Below are 4,865 nucleotides of genomic sequence, written 5' to 3'. Positions count from 1 at the left end.
CCCTGAAAATTGTCACCCTTTGAATGAGCACATTGAGGTTTTAACTCCATTGTCCAAATGAAACACCGTTGTGCGGAGTTGGCAACCTTGCTAAGCTGGCCACCACACGTGAGATGATGAGAGCGACCTACCAATGGCTCTGAAGCGAAATAAATAGGCCAAGTTCTGTCTGGCAACTCAAGTCTGTCAGACTTGTTCCCTACTGCCCTGTTTGCAGATCCTACCCTAAGTTCTCCTGAGGGTCAACAATGGGCTGGTGGTTTCGGGAGACATGCATACGTCACAAAGTGCAGTCTCTCTCTCCCATGTTTTGTTTTTTTATTGAAGAGTTGGTAATAATGTCCCTGGGCAGGATTTGCAGATTCTCATTGCTCATACAAGCGGATTGTACCAAGATCCAGCTGGGCATGATTCAGGTGTAAAGCAGATTTCTGAGTAATTGAATACACCTGTCATCCACAGGTGATGGAGGCATTGTGTCTTAGCTGACACGGACTCTCCAGTCTGTTTGGATGCAGGCAAACAGAAGAGGAGGGAAAGTTAATCTCTGATATAGCTGTTGGAACTGATAATATAATTGGGATAGGAAATGGAGCTTATCTGGGAGAGATTGTATCTTTCTGTTCCTTGACATCAGCAGAGTTTTATGCTAAACTGGGCTGAATAATAATAATAATAATAATAATAATAATAGAATGTTACCTTTCAGTGTATGGATATTTGTCTAATAAAGGTATCAACTATTATAAAATTTGGTATTATGGAATGGAATCAATCCCCTGTGGGATGACTGAAGGGTTAACGAATGGATAAGAATATATAACTTATATATTTATATATCAATCTGATTTGCAGGAGTTGGAGTTATTAATGCTATGGGTTTAAAAGTTCTGGATAATAAACTGGCATTTTTAGGTGGTCATCTTGAAATGATAAATATTGCAGGAAGCTGGTGTGTTGATTCAAGATATAAAGGTTATAATAAAATATTATCTAATCAATATGATTAGACAGCAGCAATAGACATTAAGGGCAAGATCTACCCTACTGCACATCTATGAAGATTGGAATGTGATATTCAAGTGGAAGTGCTGAAGGTATTAACAGATAGAAGACATATTATCTTGAATATCAATATAAATTGGAAATGGCTCAAAATATGTGGTATTGTGTATTTGTTTATATTTGTGTGTATTCTAAGTTTAGAGTGTTTCCATGGATTGGGAAAATGAACCAAATTATTTCCCTGGGCCAAAGAGTAGACCATGTAAGATCAAGGGGTGGAGCTATGGGATAATCATTGCGGAAGAACATTGTATTTCGAGGAGATAGTGATCTGACATGGTCAGCTTTACCTTGTGAGTGTATGGGAGGCCATCCTTATTTGTTTAGGGTATTCTAGCTTACCTCAAACAGGTAGGAGGACTGAGGTGTGACCATTATCGATCGTACCCTCCAAGCGCAGATATTATCTCTGTCACGTGTCTTCTATTCTTTTAACAGGAAAGCCCTCTAATGCATGCCGTGTAGTTTTGCTAAGCCAGTTTATCCCTATGCAGCGGCTCTGAAATCTAAGTGGCTGAGGTGTCTCCCTACTCATGCAGAAAGTGAATCTGCCGCAACGTGCCGGATATCCCTAGAAGCTGAAGATCCAGAGACACCCTGTCTCTGACCCCACCGGGAGCGGGTCAGAGCACGGTCTCCAAAGGCAACAAAGGCCTGCTGCCAATGCACCGGGAGCCATTGGCCCTGCGCACGCCTAGAGAAGAAAGGGAAGAAAAGAACACTGAATGGGAGGACCGGACGATTGTATTGCCTTAATTTGTGTTGACCAGTTACAGATAGGTTAACCAATCTAGGGTGATTCAGGGGTATTTTCATTATATTAGAAAGTCCCCTTGCTGTTATATTGCTTTTACGCTTCTGTATTCCCTGCTTAATGCAATGTGTGCATATAATGATTCACAAAGTTGTGTCATGGATTCTACAGCCTATTGCCCTTGCTAGAGAATATCAGTCTTTTGCCAAGGACGAGCCATAAGGCTGTCCAATAGAAGAGGAGGGAATGAAGAGAGAGAGAGTTTTAATTCTCTAGTTTATAAGTTTATAAGTCCTTTTAATTGACTTTCCTTTCTCTATGTAAGTCTCTCTTAAGTCCCCCTTTTTTACCTTCCTTCTTTCTCCCTTTTAAGTCTTTTAAACTGAGATTCTTTGTCTCTCTCTCTCATGCTTTTTAAGTTCTTTTATTTGACATGTAGCTTCTACTGATGTGTAGCATTCCTAGCCTCACTATAAATGGTATTTAGACTTTACCTGAGTTTGTAAAACTTTGGCTTTTGTCTGTAGCCCCTTTTATTTGATACTATTTGCATGGCCTTTTTAATATTTCTATGTTATTGGTATAATATTTTGCTTTTTCTGTAAGCTCTCTTTGTGCAACTTATTCTGTTAGTGCATACCTTTATTCGCTGGCATATCATTAGTCAATGAAAAGCGCCCCTTCCCTGGAGCGCCCCTTCCCTGGATGGCACAGGAATTCCTGGCCGAGGGATGTGAGAGTTGCCAGATAGCCAGAGACAGGATAATTCTTAGGGAAAGGCGGGAGGTACCAGGGGCAGCCAGGGGCTGCTTAACCCCCACTTTGAGATAAGAGTGTGAGACAGGAATTTTCAAGGATGGTACTAATGGTGTGACGTGCAAGAAGCAGATTCCTGGGGAGGGGGAATGAGGGGTTTGAAGATTATATAAACTGTATGCAACTGATGCTCGGCGCAGTTCGCTGTGAATTATCACGCGGGTGCCTTCCTGCCATTCTAAATGACAGGAATAAAAACTCTTTCTCTATTTCAAATCCTCAGTGTCATTTTTTGACTCCTTCCTCCCTCACCCCCCCGGGTGCAACAAAGAACCCAAGGTTAACGGAAAGGCTACAAAGGTTACAAAAACAGTAAAACAATGAAATTATCAGTAAAAAACAGTTTGAAAATATTTAAAACATTCAAAAATGATTAAAATCAACAATAAGCTAAAAACCAGATTAAAACATATGTTTACATTCTGTATTGCTGGGTAGGCTTGCCTAAACAAAAATGTTTTCAGCAGGTGCTGAAATGACTAACATGAATAATTATATTAGCACATTAAATACATCAAAGACGAGTTCTAAAACACCCAGCAACTAATAGCATATGAAGTGGGTGAAGCTGTAACCCTGGGAGGAAGCCCCTTCAGACCCAATGGGACTTGCAATTGGACACATACAGGAATGGGATCATCACAAATCCCAGCACCTCCACAAAGAAGGCCCTGACTCTTGTATCTGCCCACCAGATGTTACACACAGATGGGACAGAGAGCAGGGCTTCCATAGCCCATTTTTAAGGTCAGGCAGGTTCATATAGGAGCAGGACAGGAACAGCCAGAATATTCATTTAGCCCAGCATTCTGCTTTCCATAAAGGCAAACCAGGTATCTCTGTGAAAAAGGTCTGAGTCAGTACCAGAAAGATAAATATATTGAAACACAAACAAAACCTCTTCCTTTCAGGAAACAACACCGCAACAAGTACATTACCGGTCTGTTTTAAGGCAAGCTGGTACAGTGGACGGGGTGGAGTGGGGGGGGGGGAACCACCCTCCCGAGTAGCAGGAGGCAGGTGTTCCAACTTGAATAAAATTTTGGGGAGGCCCAGCGAAGCCCCCTCAATAATCGATCACATGACACAGTGCACACACACTACCGGTATATGAATGGCAACTTCTTGGGGGGGGGGGAGCATTCCCTCAAATACAATATTTTATGAGGGGAGACGAAAATCCCTCGGACCCTATGAGTTGGCTCCTACGCCAGGAGGGTGAAACCTTTCAAGGTAGGGTTGATCAGGCATTTTGGCACCTGAAGCAAACCACAAAACGGCAGCCCACTCCCCGGCAGGGAAAGGGGATGAGAAGAGCTGCATCAAGAACGGGGGCGGGGGGGTGGTGGAGATCTACACCAGGATCTTGTGGATCCTTCCATCCTTGGGGTTCACCTGCTGCTACAGGCTAAAGCAACAGGTGACTCTGAAGGGAAGCTGAACTGAAAACTGATCAAATAATCCAAAGTGCGGGGAGAAGAACCATAAACCTCAACCTCAGACGCGAAACGTGCATATACTGTATCTATATATCTACAGGCAGGCACGCCCAACCAGCTTTAACATGTCATATGACCCGGTGTCACGTGAGTGCAGAAAGTTAATACTTCTTCTCCCTCGGCTGCTGTTGCTTCTTCATTGCCCCCCCCTCCCTGCGTCTCCTGCCAGCCCTTTTGCAGGAAGACTACCACCCCCCGCGCGCCATTGGCCATCGGAGCCTGTCTCGTGGCGCTATTGGCCGCCCGCGGGGCTTTACTCACGAAAGCCGCGTTGCCATTGGTCGCCTTACGGGCTTCTGGCTCCGCCTCTCTTCCCTCTTGGAAAGTGACATGAAGTTAGGATCGCAGCTGTCGACTGCGCCGGGCGGAGGATTCGAGGTTCCCTGTGCGCGGGGTGGGGAGGCGTAAGGAAGGGGAGCCCAAAACTCGAGGCAGGGATCGAGAGATCCCCCCGCGATCCCTCGGTACGGGGGGTGGGAGGGAGAGGCAAGACTCCTGGGTTTCTAGGCAGTGTGGATCCTAGTGGTTAGAGCACAGAGCCTGGAAGCCAAAGTCCTGGCAGAGGGAAATGGGCGTATTGAGACAGGGTGTAAGGGGAGTGCTGCCTAGTGGCTATAGCAAGGGGGTTGTATATGCGTGCAAGTGCCTGGTGCTGGAAGGGACTGGGAAGGGGGTTAGGGCGTAACTGGCTGCAGGTAGGGTGGATAGATTTTTTTGGGGGGGGGGGTCGA

This window comes from Lacerta agilis, chromosome 14, assembly GCF_009819535.1.
Source record: "Lacerta agilis isolate rLacAgi1 chromosome 14, rLacAgi1.pri, whole genome shotgun sequence".
Lineage (NCBI taxonomy): Eukaryota > Metazoa > Chordata > Lepidosauria > Squamata > Lacertidae > Lacerta > Lacerta agilis.
This window is presented reverse-complemented; position numbering follows the sequence as displayed.